At 38.7% G+C, this 19,248-nt stretch overlaps 1 long non-coding RNA gene across 1 annotated transcript; it reads right to left on the bottom strand.

Annotated features, from left to right (window-relative positions):
* Positions 1-5,088: 5,088 nt before the first annotated feature.
* LOC120433739 lies at positions 5,089-15,969 on the bottom strand. The gene is made up of 3 exons (XR_005608730.1): positions 15,843-15,969; positions 14,099-14,293; positions 5,089-6,413 (listed from the first exon to the last, which is right to left on the bottom strand). It is a non-coding gene; the product is annotated as an uncharacterized LOC120433739 (long non-coding RNA).
* Positions 15,970-19,248: the final 3,279 nt, after the last annotated feature.

Genomic DNA, 19,248 nt, shown 5'->3' with positions numbered 1-19,248 from the left:
AAGAAGCCATTCTCAAAGAAGGGAAACAGGGTTAAGAGGCTGGGGTATGTAAGTATACAAGAACTGTACTGAAAATCAGAGCTAACAGGACTTACAGAATGATCCAAATTAGACTTTTGGTTCAGACTGCCATGACTATGTAGTTAAGCCAAGGGTTTTGGAGATAATGTTCAAAATTGACTGAAATATGAATGCAGTAAAGTAACATCCGATTTTATATACCATGCAATACCATCTGAAAAACACCTGATTAGCAATGACTTCATTTTGGTGGTTGAAGCAGTGTGGGATCATCTTGACAGAGAACTGGAGAAAAGCAGCCAACATCCACAAAAGGGCTTTGATTGTTCTTCAAGAAGCCTGGAGAACTTTTCTCAAAGACTACTTAAAGAAATGATTAAAAAAAAATGCTTTTTTAAGAGAGTTCAGGCTTGTTGAAACTTGACTTTCAATCTTGTCAGAATTGCACAAACCCTGGTTTTTGCCTTATGTAATGTTTTTCCATTTTTGTTTGCTTATGTTTTAATAAATCCCCCCACCAGTCTTGGCTCAAGACTTTTGCACAAGACCCCTGCACAGTCCTGTGTGTTGATCTGCTATCAAAAGTTTTATTTAATATTTAGTTTTAGTTACCTTATAAATAAAGCATGCTCATTTATATACTAATAATTTCTGTAGGGCTGCGTTGGATAACAAGCCTTAGTGCTTCCTGGTGCCTTTGATCAATTGACTGAATTTTATACAGATTCAAAGTTCTGTCCTCATTTCCATATGGAGGGCAATGAAGAAAAAGATTGGATTTTTCTTCTGAGATATAACAAACTTGTTGTTTTGTAACTCATCTGTGTTTTTGGTCACATTTGGCTAAAACATCACGCTTGAGCTTTTCCTTTAAACTACACTCTTAATCGAGAAGAAAATAAAAAACCTTGAGCTGGGCAAATGCCCCCCAAAATTTATACAAGGCCACATTAACTATGTAAACTTTATACCCAGGTTATTTGTCTGTGTTAAAGGCTCCAGCACTCATGGCCAGTGTAATTTACCGCTGAAAATGTATTGATATAGAAAAACCTGTGTTGCTGATTTGGAGGACAAAGGTACAAACAGCATCATCCACTTTCTCCCAATTTACTGCTCTTTTTGTCAGCTCGCCTGCCTGTTTCAAAGCGCACAGAACAGAAAAATATGTCTTTTCAAAGGAGCTCCCTGCATTAGAAATGCTGTCTCCTTTGTGTAATGCCTAAGCCTGCTGATTTGAACTCCAAGCTCAACCCTTCCCATTGATTGTTTCTGACATGTTTTAGCGTATTGTCAGAACCGGCGCTATTTTCAGGCAACTATTAGAAATGTAAACCACGTCTACCCTGTGCATTCATATATAGAAATCTATACAATATTTTTTTCTGGGGGGGGTTGCAGTGATTTATGCAACAGCAGCTTGTTTTCGGTTGCCTTCATTTTATATTGCTATTTCCAGTAACATCCTCACTCCATCAAAAAGGGAGTCTTTTACCAAACAAAAAAGTACTCATCATCAACAAGCCAGAGCTATCCATTACCACCTGGTAAGATGAGGCTATGCATTAACACCAGAGCTAAAGACAGATCTTCATATCCATCATCGTTACAGCTCATCAGCACAGCCGTCAGAGAAGATCACCATTGAAATGATTAATGAAAAAAGGCCCATAAGCAGAGAAGTGCCACGTGTTTCTTTCAATGCTCTTTAAACAGAGATAATAAGAAAAGGATAGTCTGGTTTGGGAATTAAATTGTGAAAATGAGACCCGTAATTAGCAATATCCTCACCATCAGCTACTGCGAGTTTCCCTTTTATGGCTTCTATCTGGGATGTTGGTTCGATTTCTGACTTGCAGTGTTGCACTACTTCAGAGACAGTTGCAAAGTATTTTTTTGAGTCCTCCACAGTTTTTTCTCTTAGTTCTGCAAGTAATAGTAATGGTGCACAGGTGAATCTGTGCCATTTAAAGATGTTAAAATACAGATCAACCAACTTCAAAATCAGTTGCTCTGTGATCTGCTGCAGCAATAATGGGATTCGATATCCATTCAGCAGCAAGGCAAGTTTTTTTTTCTTTCCCCCAGAGGCAGAACGTTTGCCCTGTACATCCGATCTCAGAAGAAGATGAGAATATTGATGTCACATAAAGCACCCATTAGGGAACTGTGCTTTGGCAGTCTTTACCCGCTTTGTGTGATGTTATTGGCTAAAAATTTCACCATGATTGCATGCTTTGTTATGCCTTGCTCACATCAGCTGCTCCCTCCCCTCTTTCCCCTTGTTAGGTATTTAAGATCCAGACAGAGGAGCGATAGAAAAAATGAGCTGTGTTCTGATGAGCCATTTTCAAATAAATATACCCTAAGTATAAATGGAAATAGATTATTAGCTGTTTTCCACCAGTTATTTTTCATCTCATTTTGCTGTCCGGAGCAGGCTGCAGGTTGGGCTAAACAAGGAAGGATCAATAATCCTGGTAGTATTATTCTCTTTGTAGAAAATGAGACAAAGGTACAGCTACATACCAAGCCTCATGGCAAACTCCTAATAGCTTCACAAGGTGGAGAAATGGCCACTCATGAATCACTGAAAAATGGAGGGTTAGGGAACAGCGACAGCAGCAGAAATACAATGCCAAGCAGATGTGATGGAAGGATAAACAACACCATAAACCTCTATCCAGCCCGCAGACATCTTGAATTTGTGTCACAATCAGTCTTACTCCATAAGCTTGCATCTTAGTGATGCAACTCTGTCACATGGTGGAGTCATCGTCATTATCAGCTGCTTTCAGTTCTGTTTTTCTTTCACCGTTTAACTCAATTTTTTAAGTAGAGCATTAAGAGCAAGAATAACATGAGGAAGTGACCACAAATTTAATGCTACTGTGTTTTCTAAATCTCCTACAAAATGTGACATTGCTATAATCAAAGTTTTATAGTTTATGTTTAGGGTGAAGAATGACTTGATTATAAGTTGATGCTTTGGAATAAAACAAGTTGAGCATCGTGTTCATGCTGATAAACCACTAAAGATGACCTTTGTAGATCTCACTATCCTCCCTTTTTTGAAACTAACTTACTTTTCCTTACTTTAGTTGGCTTTGTAAAGCGTGTTATAAAATCTTTTTCTATTGGAGCATACTCCTTTTATCCCCATGTTTCTGACAAAAGACCATCTGCTTGCTACTTTTCTTTCATTATTGACAGACAGCGTTCATTGATTTGTAGATTTTTGTTTTCTCAAAACAGGCTAAACACCATCCTCAGCCATGCTAAGCCTTCTAAAGTTCTAATGTTCACGTGTAAAGTTGTTTTGCTCCAAGTCACCAAATTTCATTGACAGTCGATGAATTGCTTTGGAAAATGTGAACATTTCAAAGGAGGACGGCATGAATTTTGAACTTTCAATTAGCTTTAGTCTTCTTACTGACAAAGACATAACTTATGCTATTCAGTTTAATAACAGAAAAGTTCCTTCCTATTTGCTATTTACAAAGTAATTTTCTGGGGGTTTTTTCAAAGTAAATAATGGAACATTGTCCTGTAACAGAAATTATCTGTGAATTCACAGAAAAAGTCTTTCATTTCTTTATGTCCTTTACAGTTTGAGCCCAGTGAGCCTTGCTGACAGCTTTCTTTCATTTACTACAGCAGCAGCATTTTTCTGCTGAAAAACTGAGAAGTACTGTTGAAACTGCACTTTTTTTTTCTTAAGATATCTCTGACATTAACTGTTAAGTTTACTTTTTTTACACTGAAACCAACAATTTGGAGATCTTGTTTTTTGGGTTTTATTCAACCAATAACTTTATTGGTCCGTTCCACTTAAAACATGAAGTTAAGCTGTGTGTGGCCTGTTGTATAAAATGATTTTACGATTTCCTTACCTGGATGATTGAGCATGCATCATGTTGGACCTTCTGAAATACACTATATATCATTTTGGGGCATTCACTGAAACCATTTATGAAGCATCTTGTGCTGTAGCAGCCATTAACAACAAGGAGTAAAAAGCTCCAGCTTATTTTGTTATTGTCAAAAAAATTGTCAGACTATTCATCTTGTCTTCTTCCAGGTAGTTTCTCTAATTGCACAAACTATAAAGAGTTGTGTATACGCTACATGTGGACGTTAAGATGAGATTTCAATTGGCCATGAATTGTAATATTGGATGAAGTGACTATTTGGTTTCCACCAGTTATTTTCCATCTCAGATCATCTTCACCCAGGTGTGATACGAGGCAGCTCTGAAGTAAAACAGGCTGTTTTCCGTTGTGTTACAATCAATAAACTGCGTTACAATAAGGTCTGTCTTTGTAACTCAGTGTCATTTCAGTTTCATGATGTCAGGAGGAACTGTTGTGACGACGGTGAATTGTGTAATATGCATTATACTGTGCATCACACATACAGTAAATGCTCTAAAGTGTTCCTACAATAACTTTCAAAATTTTTGAATATCACATTTTCAACAGCAAATCATAGGGCAACTCGAGGCAATTTTATGCTCCCCCAGGATCCTCTTGGAAGGTGCTGGTGATTAACTGTTTTCAGTTATTTAGGTAAATGATTTTTTTCTTGGGTTTCTACCTTGACACATGACCACATGCTATTATCCAATTCACTTGAGCTGTCAGAGTCAGGTATAGAATCATATATTTCTTAGTTCAGATCTGGGCAAAGGTCCCCCACATCACTCAATATACAAGAAGCTGAAAAACAGCCAGTTCTCCTTACTGACATCTCTCACATAAATTGTAATTACGTTCCCCTCTTTGTGTTTTATGAAACAATAGAAATTTATAGCCTTCTCAAAAACTCTGAGAAAAAGTGAAAAAAAGAAAAACAGAGAAATGCCATTTGGAGCCAAGGTAAAAAGCTTTGACGATGAAAGCCTTGTAGCCTCAAGCTACTCAGACCCAAAGGGTAGATACAAGTAAATCAAATTCCTATTACTGGGTTGAAGAGTCCATGTGCTGCAGATGTTATTACCCTCATTATTGTACTCCTTGGTGGAACACAAAAGAGAACACGCTGGAGCCTTGTGGGCCTTATTTTTAGTCTGACGTGTAGACCTGGAACAATATAGATGAGCTGGGGTAAACCTGCTTGAATAGAGCAGGAAAAAAAAACGGCTGTTCTGCAACCAAAATAGACAAAAGCGAATGACTCAGAAACCTTCAATTTTAAATCATAAGCAGATGTCCCACCTCCACTGTTCTAATTATACCTCACCTTTTTAGTGCTTGTTTTAATGGATATCAAAGAGGCATACAGGTGCTACCTTCTCATTGTTTTCCTCTTTGTGTGCATGCCATTTTTCTGCCAGTCTAAACGATGGACATGTCCCCGATCATACTTTGTAGTGTTCTTCACTAAACACAGGCTTAGTTACTCCTTAGATGACAGATTACATGTACACAAATGAGTCCTCATCCTTGCACATTCCACAAAAGCTATCAGTTGAATTATAAGCCATCTCTAGAGGGTGATTTAGAATACCCGTCCCTTTAATTTTAATTGACTGCCTTTAAAGAAATTGCCAATTTGTTTGCTTGTTATCAGAAGCCTGCAGGCCTGAGAATTCCCTCTGCAATGAAAAAACATCCTCCATCACTCAAGCTGATAATCCTGGGAATAAAAGCATGCATTAGTAAATAAGTATACGTAAATCTAAGATCATCCCAGACATGCATGGCATTTAGAGCATTACATCGCTGTATGGAAAACATAAAATCCCCATGTGTGCTACAATGCCAAATGGAAACAAAAGCACACACCGATTAATTATGATGATATAAAATATTTACGTCTAGCTTTTAGAACCTTACACAGCGTATTGTATTAGATATAAAACATTTTGTCACCTCTATATTATCACATAAAGCTTTACATAAACACTGAGCATACATATAAAATGGATAGTTTACCACTTAATGTTCACAAAGCTTTCACTGACAACGGTGCATATCTAAACATTCCTGGACTCGGTTTCTCCCCTCTTGTATTGCATTATGATAATAGGATGTTCTTCTAATTGTATGCTGTCGATTTCAGCCGTTTGGCTACTGTGCCTGCTGAATCAGGTGTTCTGGCGAGCGGTGCACCTCTGCTAAAAGCAGGCAAGTTGCCATGAGCAGAGGTGGATTAGAGCAGCGGATTAGAGGAGCTCACTGTCAGTTTGCTTCAGTGCATGCACCAGGTTCAGTTCTTGATCCCAAAAGGAACAGCTTGGAGTCCCTGCAGTTCTGTGTTCCCACGTGACGCCATTCAGCCAAACCAGAACTAAAGCATAGAGCTGTGACCGAAGCCTTTTTGGCGAGGAGAAAACTTTTCTTTTTATGAGCCATTCTCCAGGGGACACAATGTCAGCTAATTGCTGCAGTCTGTAATAAGAAAGAAAACAGAGGTGAGGAAATCTGTTGTTAATTGACAAACTTGGGGCACGCTAATTGAAGTGCTAATTGAATATGCTTCTCGGTGCCTGTGGTAATATTGATGCAGATACAACAAATTAAGACCTATCAGCCACAAATTGTATGTGCATGTTAAACGCTATCCCTTTGGTTTGTGGACTCACATCTTGGATCATCAGCTTGAGCTTTTTTGGCCATCTTGGGTTTTCTTCTAAGCTGATTGTGACAAGCAAGGACCTGCCTGAGAAACTGAGGATGCTGCATTCATCCTGAAGTGACTCAATCCTGCTCATCATTTTAAAAATAAACGTCGTGATATAGTAAACAAAACTTGCTTTACTGCCAACATTGCGGCATTAAATCAAGTGACTATGTTACTCTTTTATAGTCTGTGATGGATTTGTAAAAAGAGGAGTCACCCCCTACTGACCATAAGCAAGAATGCAGAGTTAAGACACTTGGCTTCAGTTTTCACATCTCAAGGCTATGTTCATTTGCTTAAATCAGGGGTAGGGAAACTCCAGGCCTCAAGGGCCAGTGTCATGCAGGTTTTAGATGTGTCCTTGATCCAACACAGCTGATTCAAATGGCTAAATTACCTCCTCAACATGTCTCGAAGTTCTCCAGAGGCCTGGTAATGAACTAATCATTTGATTCAGGTGTCTTGACCCAGGGTGAGATCTAAAACCTGCAGGACACCAGCCCTTGAGGCCTGGAGTTCCCCACTGGTGGCTTAAATAGTCTCTATCCTACTAACACAATTAATGCTCAGTTTTTAACATTTTTATGCCATCTGCTGCATTTGAAACTACCATATTAAAAGATGTCTTCCACTAATCACACTGTCCGCTTCATTTAACAGTGCAAACTCACTTTTAAAGAATGATTACTGGGAAGCCATGAACCTGAACTAAGCAAGAACAAGCTCATCAGAAGATCTGACTCAGATCCTCAGTTGGTGGTGCTATGAAGGTGCTATGGAGATATAATACCTGAGACTACCGGAGCACGCCTTGGACAGGTCTCCAGTCTGTTGCAAACCAGGAAGGCAGAAAACCCAGAGAGAACCCAAGCAGGCACAGGGACAACATGACATCCTGAAAACTAGCTCAACAGAGCAACAAAACTAAGCACCTCCAGTCATTAACTATATGCTGCAGAGTAATCAGAATGCAAAGAACAAGGAAAAAACAAAACCTTAGAACATGTTGAGTGTACAAGGTGATTTTCTCTAGTACCACTCCTGCAGTCACATCAGATGAATAGACCTAATTTAGATACTTTTGTTATTTGAAGCAGTTTGTTACTAAATGTAACCAGATAGGCTGACCAACAGAGAGTGTCTTATTCAAATAAAACTCTTTTAGGCTTAATTTGGTCAAATTTAGCAACACAATAAACAAATGTTTTAAACTGAAACTAAAAGTAAAACAAGAAGCACTCCGAGAGCACAGACCTCCACTAAGGCAGCTCGTGTGTCAGTGTTTACTTTTAAGGGGATTGTATTTTGTTAGTATTCATTTTGTTTTCTTTGTTCTTTCTAAAGAAGAAATTTGTAGTGCAGATGTTTACTTTGATTACACAAGCATAATGATTAGTTATTAATTGAGCATGAATAACTAAAACTTATTATGTAGTATTGTACTACAATATGCCCTACCCAGGCAGCTCATTCTCTTTCTCTTGACAATTAAAAATAAGAAACACATTTTGGGTGAATTTGAAAGAATGGCAGATGTGAAATGTAAAAGTAAGGTCAGAGGTCAAATGTGACATGATATTTAGATACAAACAATAGCTCTGTATAGCACTAAGATCACTGACCTTCAGGTCAATCTATTGATCTTAAAGGAGAGGTCAGAGGTCAAATCTGACATATTTTAAATCTTTATAATAAAAATATTAATTATTATTATTATTAATAATAATAAAACTAAAGCTAAAACTATTAAAAATTCCAAAAGTATCATATGTGTGATGCAGTGTTAACCTACTAACATGAGAGTGATATTCACTGAAAGAAAATGAATAATAAAGGAAAGAAATTCTTACTGATTAAGATTTCTTAAGGAAGGTCTTGTATGTAAAGTTTTAGTTAAAAAGTAAAAAATGGGAGCAGAAACTTCATCTGAAATACAGAATTGTGAAATCTTAAAAAATATATGTATGTCGGGGTTTGTGTAGACAGGAATTTATTCATCTGCACCATTCCTGATTTTCTTGTCAGCCGTGGCTGATTGCCCACTCATGACAACCTGTCCCTTGTGATATTCAACAGTGAACTGTTTGATTTCCTTTGATTCTCAGTGTGACAGTGAAAGTCAGGATGCGTGCCAGTGTTTTTTTAATAACAGCGGCAGTCTGAGGCATTAAAGTCAAATCTTGCTCAGACCCTTTGGAGGCTTCGAGTTAACTTAAAACAAAACAAGGTCAAGGCTGCAGTCGGGAGATCCTTAATTAATCTGAAAATGTATTGTGCAAATCTTGCAGAATTCAGCTTCTTTTTTCATTAACATAGCTCTCCAAGGTCTTGCTATATATTTAAATGCCTTGAAGGAACTGTGGAAATATTTCCAGTTTTACGCATGCTTGATTTAACGGAAAAGATGTATAGGATTAAGACATTATAATAATTTAGCGCTACCACTCCAGCATAACCCTACATTTTGCTATACTGTGCTATTTCCAGTACTATACTTCCAAAGCCATAGAATAATTATCTCCGCTTGGATCACCATGAAGGGCATAATGGTTCATTGGCTTATAGCAGCCTATGAGCTACCCGGGTACAGTTCAGTATTTCAGTATCCACTTAATGCTCTCTTCCAAAGTACACAGCTATTTTACCACTAGAGTGACTCAGACCATTTCGGTAAACTGAATTATCTTGATCGTAGTGTATAAAAGTGGTTTCTGCATGGCTCGATTCCACTAACAAGGTCACATGAGGGACTAAGGACTGACTTTGAAGGTGATTTATACACATACGAGGTGCAGTCATGTCCCCATTTCTCAAAAACATTTATTTCAGTAGCTGCGGCAGCTTGTTGTTGTCCATGTGACGAATACGTGTGTGCTTTGAAACAGTTACTGAATCCATGTAGGTGCATTATTCAGAATTGTTGTTGCTGTTTCATTATCCAGCTCTGTGCACCAACAGGATGTAGAGAAAGAGAAGATCAAAGGCCACAGTTAGATTACGTTTCATCTGGATAATGGGGAGTAGCTGCCACAGAACCTTTTTCATGTCCATTTGTATATGTGGGTGTTTGTTTACACTGATTTCTACATGGTATATTTTTGCTCTGGATGCCCTTAAATAAAATATAAGTGCAGGAACTAAACAGACGTAGGTAGCGTTGGTATCAATGATTTAAAAGGGAGCATTTAGCATAGTCTAAAACAGGGGTTTCTAAACGGTGCATTGAGGTGAGTGCATGTATGCCTGGGAATTTTATGGCAACCATACGCTGTTATAGTTATGCAGAAGTACATAAAAACTAGCCATCACTGTATCAGTAGCTTTACTTTGTAGGCACATGAGTTATATATCTTTAGAATTCGTAATAAAAATTCTTTCAAAGGTAATACCAGGGAATTAACACAAATGCTCTGACTGATAGCAAGAGTGATACTGAGAGTAAAAATATGGGAAGCAAACCAGGCGATCTGGTAAATGGAGAAAAGAAATCAAATGTTTTGTGGATAGTATTGTGAAAGTTACCTCTCTTAAGGCTTGAGGTGGACAGCATCATCTGTCAGGAGAAGTTGGATAATGCTATCACTTTGCCAAGCAAGCTAAAAAGGCACCAAACATCCTTTGTGAAAGAAACTTGGCCGGCTTCAAAAGAGTGCTGGACCTGAACCAGAGGGAGCACGACCATTAGTTGGACAGTGTCAGAGTCTGGTAAGGTGAGGGAGGAGACAAAGTAGATGACAAAGGATTTATATTGCGGATATGTGATAACTGGTGGGCCTTGAATGTTTGTCTTGGCTAAAAGTTTGAAAGTCACTTCTCTGATTTATAACACAAAATAAAAGGTTACATGTGTATGTCAATGTCTGTTACTGTGTGGGGCTTTTTATTAGCAGGATTAAACATTGGTATACATTTACATGAAATATACAAACTAATAAGCCTTGTTACAACACAGGGATGTGTGTATTTAAAACACAGATTCATTATGACCTTATTCTACCATCCATTTAGTTAATCAAACGGAGGCAAAAACAATTATACTGGAAGGGTTCCTTTGAATAGCAAAAGAATTATGGGCATCGCTACGGCAAAGTGAGCACAGTTTATGAACTGTTGTGCCACCACAGCCTTTTTTCTGCTGTACTATTGTGAATAATTGTTATGGCTTTCATGGCAAAGTTACATCATCCACCTCTGATCTAGTGTGTAGTCTGTGTTTAAAGTTGATTTTTAAGATAACATAAAATCTGTGTGTGTTGATGGGAATACCTGCAATATATTCCTTGCTTTAAACTGCATATTTTGTTCTGTTCTCAGTCAGGATGGCACCACACTGCTTCAGTAATACTGAGGTCTGTGCTGTGGGGAGGTCAGTCCATGACTTATAGTGTTTCGTTATGTGTTTTTCTTTCCAGCCATGCTTTTACTGCACTGGCAATGTGTTAGGGATTATTGCCACGCTGAAAAATCAAGCTGTTGCCAATCAAACACTTTCTAGATGGGACTGCAAACGCTGTTTTCATAATTCCAAAATACCCAACACCACTGGTTTAAACACCTTAAAAACCATGACAGTACATCTCTCCTGACTTCCTCTGTACATAAAAATTTCAAATTTGAAATCATCACTCCATGAAATCTGTTACTTATTTTCACTCCCGTTCTTGAGTAATTTGGGATATCTCAGTATTTTCTCCTTGTTTCCCTACCTTGAGAATAACGTCTTGACAGCAACCCTTCCACAAGACCTTTTCTGATGAAGCTTTGGCAGACAGGTGTGTCAATCGAAGGGTTGAATGCTTTTATTTTCTTAAAATTATGTTTCCATTTTTGCTGCTGGCAAAAAATGGCCTTTTTCCATTAGTAGACCTTCGAACTTTTTTATTGTCATTGTGCAGTTGCTTTCACAGCGACATTAGGTAGCACGACCACAAAGGTGCAAAAGTACAGAAAGCAATATACAAAGAAAAAAGGATGGGGATGGTAATTGCACATCTGCTTGAATATTGCACAGAGGCCAAAATATTGCACAGAACAAGGAAAAACCAAAATATTGCACAGGGAATGGCAGCAACAGAGTCAATAGCAGTGACAGAATGAAGTCTGTTCACACTCTTAATAGTACCTACCCGGATCGGATCGGATGGGCTCGGCTCGACTTGACTTGGTTTTTAGGGTTTTCGATTAGGTGGTAGTCCCTGTTATTTAGTAACTATTCGGCCTGTGTTCCAAGCTATCCAAGGTGATCCGAAAATGTGATTTCAGCAGATTGCACCAATTGGTTAGTCAGTGGTGTAACTCGATGAGTCATGAGAGCGTATCTTTCACGAAAATCAAAACTGCTATTTTTGAAGCCTGGCAACAGATATTGTCTTTGTTTACACTGTCTTTAATAAGATTTTCTGATTATCCCTTAATAATAAATGACAAGTATGCATTTAAACCTTAAAGCAATTTATTAGAGGGATGGATAAGATATGTAATTCTATGTCTGTGTGTGTGTGTGTGTGTGTGTGTGTGTGTGTGTGTGTGTGTGTGTGTGTGTGTGTGTGTGTGTTCACTGAGCCTTGTTTGTGTTTTAGTTAGTTATACTTGTATAACCATAAGTCAATATGAATATGATGCTCTTTGTTGAGCCTAAAATCAGACTCTTAGTGGGGGATGACCGAACTCGTTCACCACACAAGAAGGCGCCCACAACCACAGTACATGGATTTGGAAATCCCATTAAAAATGGGTCAGCTGATAAGAGCGATGAGTATACAGCGCTCCAAGTGACTCCCAATTTCACACCTCAACATTTTTCTCCATTTAGCGCAAGGGCTAGGGATGCAGCTAGAAAGTGAAGACAAGTGCATATGCACAAAATAATAAAAACCTGTTTGGTTTGAAAAACAAAATGCATGTCCTCAAAGTGCACAGATGACTGCAAAACTATCTGGGCAGTATAAAATATTAAAAGATTCAACCTCCTGCCTCCTGGCTTTTTGTTTCAGGTCTGTGAACTCTGCGTTGGGAAAGGATTGCAGATGGTTTGTTCCTACATCATCATTTTTCCCAGCATAATGTCCCAGCTGCTCTGTCATAACCAAGAAACCCACCAATAGCCATAAATTGCTCCTTGCTGTGCTGCAGGTCATGCAGCCTCCTGTTTTTGCCTTTGTACTCTGGACAGACAGTGTGCTAAATGATCCATATTTTAAATGATGGTGATTTCTTTCAAAAAGAGTAGATTTCTCACTGGTGGGTGGGACTTACTCTCTCTACTGGTGTTATTCTCAAGTGGTGGAAGAGTGAAGACGAGTATTGGCATCCTGTCTATTGAGTGTCATGACTTCCCAAGACTTACTGTTTGTGGTTATAGCAATTTACATCTTACTGTGCCTTATTTTCATTTTTATGCAGTTTCTCACAGAAAACCGTTTTCTTTAGCATGCATGTTTCTTCTGTTTGTAGAGAACAATCTCATCTCACAGCACTGATACCGCACCTGGTATTTAGCACAGACAGTATAGAAGATGAACGTTGTCACTGTGACTTCACCCAGTGGGTTTCACAATCTTGATTTTCAGTGTCGGTGAACCAAAGGTCACTCTTGACAGGCCAGATTTAAAAATAGATATAAACAGATGATTCACAAAAGTTTTGCAGGTTTTTTTTTTTTTTTTTTAACAGAGGCACAGTTAGTTCAGTTCAGTTCACTTAGTTTGGTCCAATTAGCAGTACAGTGTGTGGCAAACATTATCAAATGAGTTTGTGCACTTGCTTTAAATATTTTTCACACTATACTTTACGCCAATTGTTTCACTTCTTTCTAAAAAAAAATGCTTAACACTACTCTTTTTTTTATGCATCTAAACTCAGTTTGTGCTCTTGCAAATCATCAGCAAATCTGGGCTTATGAATTTAAAAAGTTGGAGTACTTTTGGCTTTCTTTTTATAAGCTAAAGCTAGCTAGATTGGTTAGCAAGCTACTTTCAAAAACTGCACGTACGCTACATTCAGACACACAAATTACACAGATACCAAAACCGTGAAGTTGTAGATTTTAACAAGAGAGTCTTTGGGGATTGATTTCTATTTGGAGACCACCTCAACTTGCACCTAGAAGAACAGCAATTTTTTCTGTGTTGGCTTCATTTTTCAGATCTGGAAGTTTCCCTTCGGCACTTATGCTGCATTCCATTTGAAAAGAGAAATCAGTACCTGAATTTCAAATCTGATTTTTAAACTGGAATGCCCCCTCAAGTCAAATTTCCAGCTCAGAAAGTCAGAGAAGCCCCACGAGCCCAAACTTCATAATCCAAGATGGCAGCATTGCATATTAACAATAGTAAAACTGTCAAACTTGCCATCGGTGCTACCGCTGTTATGGATTAACGACCCATACACTGAGCACTGATGGGGCACTATGCAGTGCAAAAAAACAGGAATTGTGATGGATGAATGGCTCTACCTTACAAAGGACCAAAACAAACTTGTTTTTCCAACTTCTTCTTCTGGAACTGACATCACTCCCAGCTCCGACATCCAACTTCCAGGGTATAAGGAATGCAGCATTAGTAGCATGTTCTTCTTGGTCAGTGGTCAACAGCTTGCTGGGGTATTGTCACCATTCTGGAGTTTGTCACCCATTACATCCTAGCAGGCGCTGGGGAGAACAAGAGAAAATATATATTAAATGAACAGGAAATGCTGCTTAAACTCTCTTATTTTTCATAACTTGTCGACTATGTAAAAACTATGCTCATATCTATTTCTATGTGAATACAATGAAATGCTGTAAATGCTGGAGCAGCAATAGGAGACATCCATAGCTGAAGCAACACCAGCTGGTATGTGATGTGGATTAAAATCACCCATCTACCTTGAATCACAGATATAAATGAGTTGATGTGTCTCAAGAGAGCCCAGAGGATACTAAAGGATATACCTACCTCAGCCTGTTCATCCTGCTGCCATTATTGCAAATAATACAAACGTAACCACTGCTGTACCTCCAGACGTCAGAGCAGTTTGTGTCCTCGGGCTGCTAGACTTCATGAATAATAGGTTTATTTTTAATTATTTATTCAGTTTGTTTATCAATTTAAATTTGTGTTTGTTTTTTTGTGAGTTGCATAAAAGGCCTACATCTGCAATTTTGTTATACAACCCTGTGTTGCATAATGAGAATTAAAATGAATCATGAATCTCGAACGACGCTGTCTCCCAACAGCAGTTAAACAGCGAGGCAAAGAGACTTCATGCTTTAACAGCACGATGACAAAATTCAGCCGAGCAATTTCTTATTTTGCATATCTCTCCTGAAAAACAGAGGAAATTAAACAAGGCAAGAGAACAAGGAAGTGGAAGATCTCTTCCTCTTGTCAGTTATAACTCTTTTTGCCTCTCAACTGCAGAGGAAATGATGAATTGTTCTGTAAGTAAAATTAGTTTGTGCCGAGCCAAAACAGGAGGGGGTAGCCGGGGGGAGGGGAGAGCACGCTGTATTGATAAGGACGCCCTGGTGAGAGTGGTTACTAAAGGGTGAATTATGGCTCATCCTTGAGAAGTAAAATTGCTTTGCAGCACATTATTTGGAGACCCTCACTAGGATGCACAGCTGGCAGTGCCACAGTGCTCACTGCTGCAGGCCAGTAGGAAGTCATTACTTTGCTTAGCCATTGATTTTCCTCCCGCTTAAAAAGATGCGCCACAGAAAATATGAACAGCTTTCAAGATAGATTGCCAGGATCTGGAGGAAACTTGAAGGACATTTTATCATAATATTTTGTGCCCAGAAATAAAGTCGTCGCTTTCTTGTTTTCAAACACTGCTGGTGCTTTCAGTCTACTTTAAGCCGAGAGAACGTGCTGGTTCTCCTTGCTAACAGTTTCAATAAATACCGTGACATTTCTTTAAATAATTGAGGTCTCAAATCATATGCAACTTGGAATATATCCAACAACCAAAAGTGTGAGATTCCTAAAAAATATTCCGATTTAATCAATCAAAACCCAGACTTTGCAGAATTCAGAGGAGCTGTATCAAGACTCCAGTAGGAGCTATTATTTAACTAGGTGGGAGGCAATGCGGTCCACATTTGCACGCATTAACACTATCTTGAGCATGATTTTACAGCGGGGCGCTGGCAGATTGGCTCATTAAGAGTAATCACACCATATAAGACTTCATCAAAAAGATATTTGCACTCACACCATTAAGATTCCCGAAGGGTGGAAGAGTGCACGGAAACACAAAGCAGATTTCCATCGAAGCCTGTTTACAGTCGAATCTTCTCGCCTGCAGACGTGCAAATAGAAAGTGAAATATGCGTAATAAAATCACTTCATATTTCCCACCTGCCACCCAGTCTATGAAGTGTGATGAAGCAGCCAAAATGTTCATTTGATGCATATTAATTCAGGTCAACGAGCGTGGCGTATGTACGCTGCTGTGTGGTTGTGTGTGTGGTAATTAATTACTCCGGGAGATTCATGAAGCAAAGGAGCGTCCACGCTGGAAAAATAGGTTGTTTTCTTTGCCAAATGTTGTTGAAATATAAAAGCTTTGAAAAATGAGCGAAGAGTAACTGCTTTGTTGGCTACACAACACACTGGTCAGCTGCAGCTCCATTATAGTGACAACGTCCTGACAGCTCATCAAGCCCTTGGAAAGCCACCTCAAGCTGTTCATTGTGTGCACAAATGGCCTGTGGCTGTATCGCGCTGGCCAGCAGAAACTCATCTTTGGGGAAATGAAATGACAATGCAGTGGATGAAGAATGCATCAACAGATATTTCTTGACTTATTTATACTTTGAGGCTTTTTCGACCTATGGTTGTTTTTGCTCCAAATGCCAGCCAAAAAAAATAAAAAGCTACCAATCACAACTGTCATTCATGATTTCAGATTCTCGGTGAATCTTTCCTGTTTGGCCCTCTGCTTAGACACCCCGAGTCTGGATGCATTTAAGAGGTTTTTTTTTTTTATCAGAAGGCAAAGGCTGAGGTTAGTAGGAAGCCCTAAGGGGAATGGTTGATACCTGCCCCAGTGTCGTAAGCTGCTAAGTGGAGCCTCTGTGGCAGCTGCAGAGGTATATCACCATGGCTATCTAATTTCCCAGCGTCACTTAAGGGACCAACAAGGGCAATTTTCTGCTCTATCAACACTTCTTTCATTTTTCGATGTGGTGAGACGGCATCCTTAAGACTTGGTGTCACACAGCATGTCAGCTCAGAGAAAGAGCCCAGAGAAGAAGACATAAAAGTGCAAATCAGAAAAAACAACAAAGCCGCTCATGTCCAAAAGACTATTCAAGAATGTGGAGCAGGGCTTTAATGAGTCTTGGCAATCAACCAGCAGCGCATGTCCCCAGTGGAACGACCCACTAAGAAAACAAAAGAGTCATGATTTGTCTGTTTCCGTCTCGCCAAAGCCAACTGAAGGCCTGATTTTGAGGCCACCATGGTTGGGGGGTGAATGAAGCATTCAGTGTTTCAGCATGAGACAACAATCAGCCTCACTTCAAGACTCAGGAAAAAAAGCACAGTTCTTATTATTAGTGTGCAAGGCTGTAAAAGGTACACAGTACATGGATTCTCATCTTTTGCTTTGCAAGGCATGATTAATGCGATTCATATTCCATAATCCTTTTTTATCACATTGCTTGATTGAATCTAAGCTTCAGTTCCATCAAAGAAGACATCCAAATTTATCTTACAGGGAAAATTTAATAAACTATAATGTTAAGGATGATGGAGATGATGTATCTAACCACGAATGTAGTGCATGCTACAAAATCTGAGATCTCCTTTTTCCTACCTGCCATACATATTTGCATAACAGAGCCATAATTGTGTTTTTTTTAATTAATATACTATTTACATTTAAATATTTATATTTGAAGCTCATGCAGATTAATGCATTTAATTGAAGAAATATGGAGCTGAGCACCACAGATAGGCTCAGAGATTTTCATTTATATTGGTGCACATTGTTGCACAGTAACACAGTGTGAAAAATGCGGTTGCTGCAGCATAAAAATAACTTTTATCAATCTCCTTCTTAGCAGGGTCAGTGAAACTGAATTCTCTGCCCCCCTTTCAACCTCTATAAAATAGCATCATTATGAGATATTTTGCTCGTTGACCCTAACAACTGTGGGAGCAGTTGCTGAGCTAAGTAAAGAAGCAGAACACTTGCTGACCCACTCGTTTCCTCTGAAAACATAATTACAGTCCTCAGGGTAGCTGATAACCAAATTATTTTGGGAAGTGAGATGAATTGAAAATTGCTATATCATTGCTTATGCTAAGGAGAACCAATTTTGTGCCATTACACAGCATTTCCTGTCGTTTACATGGCTAAAGGCCAGAGGCAGCCTTTGGTTCCATAAGGCACTGGCCTCATGGTTCTCGGGATATTCTAGCTGGAGACAAAGTAAACAGTGTTAGTTAGCTATCTAACATTAATTCAGTAGTGTGATAGTCACTGTAATCAGTGTTAGTATTAGTGACAAGACCACATTATTTTTTTAGGTTAAAAAAATATAACCTAAAGTGAACTGAAGCTTATTTCCAGCGTCACTTTAAATGAGCTCCATAACCTGGGTGGGTCTGCAGAATGAATGACGCGTGTGATTGGTCCACTGTAGGAGAAATGCTCTCTCCCATACAGTGGGGCAATATTGAACAATATAAATACATTTAACAGTGATATGCATCACTGAGTTGTTGCTTGCATCAGTCACAGTGCAAGTTTACATGACAAAATGTTAGACTGACCTGCCTCCTTGCACATCTCCATCCCCCCTGTTTTTATTCAAATAAAATAGCTTTGCTTTCCAGGACAACTTCCTGCAACTATTTCACATTAAAAGCCTTAAAAAGAAATGCTAGAGGCTGTTAAATTTGAAATGAACACACCACAGTGCAGTGCATTAGAGTGGGAGTAGAGCAAAAGTAGTAAAATCCTGCAGCTTATGCTAACTAACCAGAAAGAATAAGAATAAGCCAGAAGAGGTAAATAATCTTTGTAAGATCAAATGAGGAAGAAACAAAGAGTTTGTTTTAGTTTTTACAGGTTTGGCTGTTCTAAAAAATAAAAGCATCATCCATTGCAGTCTTAACTCTCTGGTAGTGCAGCCAAAATAAAGAAATAAAAATGTACTGTGTTGCTTTAAGGCAACCTTCAGCTACCAGCAAATCTTAAGGGATAATGTTTTCTCATCTAACTCAGCGCATGAGTTGAGAATGTGAGTCAAGCAAGCAAGTTTGTCTTTAATGGTTCTTGTGCATTAAAAAAGCTGCATTTCAATAAGATGATGCTATACATTTAATTTTCTCACATCATGAAGAGCTATTCTTATACTGAGAAAAATCTCATCCAGCCCAGTGATTAATACTTTAAGCTAGACTCTACTCCTATGCACCTGATAAGCCCTCATATAGATAAGTATGTCTATACAAAACTAAACCTCCTTGACAAATGCACACAGTGTTAAAGCATCTCATTAGATTTCCATGCCAAGTCTCCTCCAGCATCTCTGTCTTGCCTTGGGCAGCAGGTATCTTGGTGTGCTGTACTAAACACAAAGATGTCTGCCGTGACATCTTCTATTGT

The sequence above is a fragment of the Oreochromis aureus genome, linkage group 16 (genome assembly GCF_013358895.1).
Source record: "Oreochromis aureus strain Israel breed Guangdong linkage group 16, ZZ_aureus, whole genome shotgun sequence".
In the NCBI taxonomy this organism is placed as follows: domain Eukaryota; kingdom Metazoa; phylum Chordata; class Actinopteri; order Cichliformes; family Cichlidae; genus Oreochromis; species Oreochromis aureus.
This window is presented reverse-complemented; position numbering and strand designations above follow the sequence as displayed.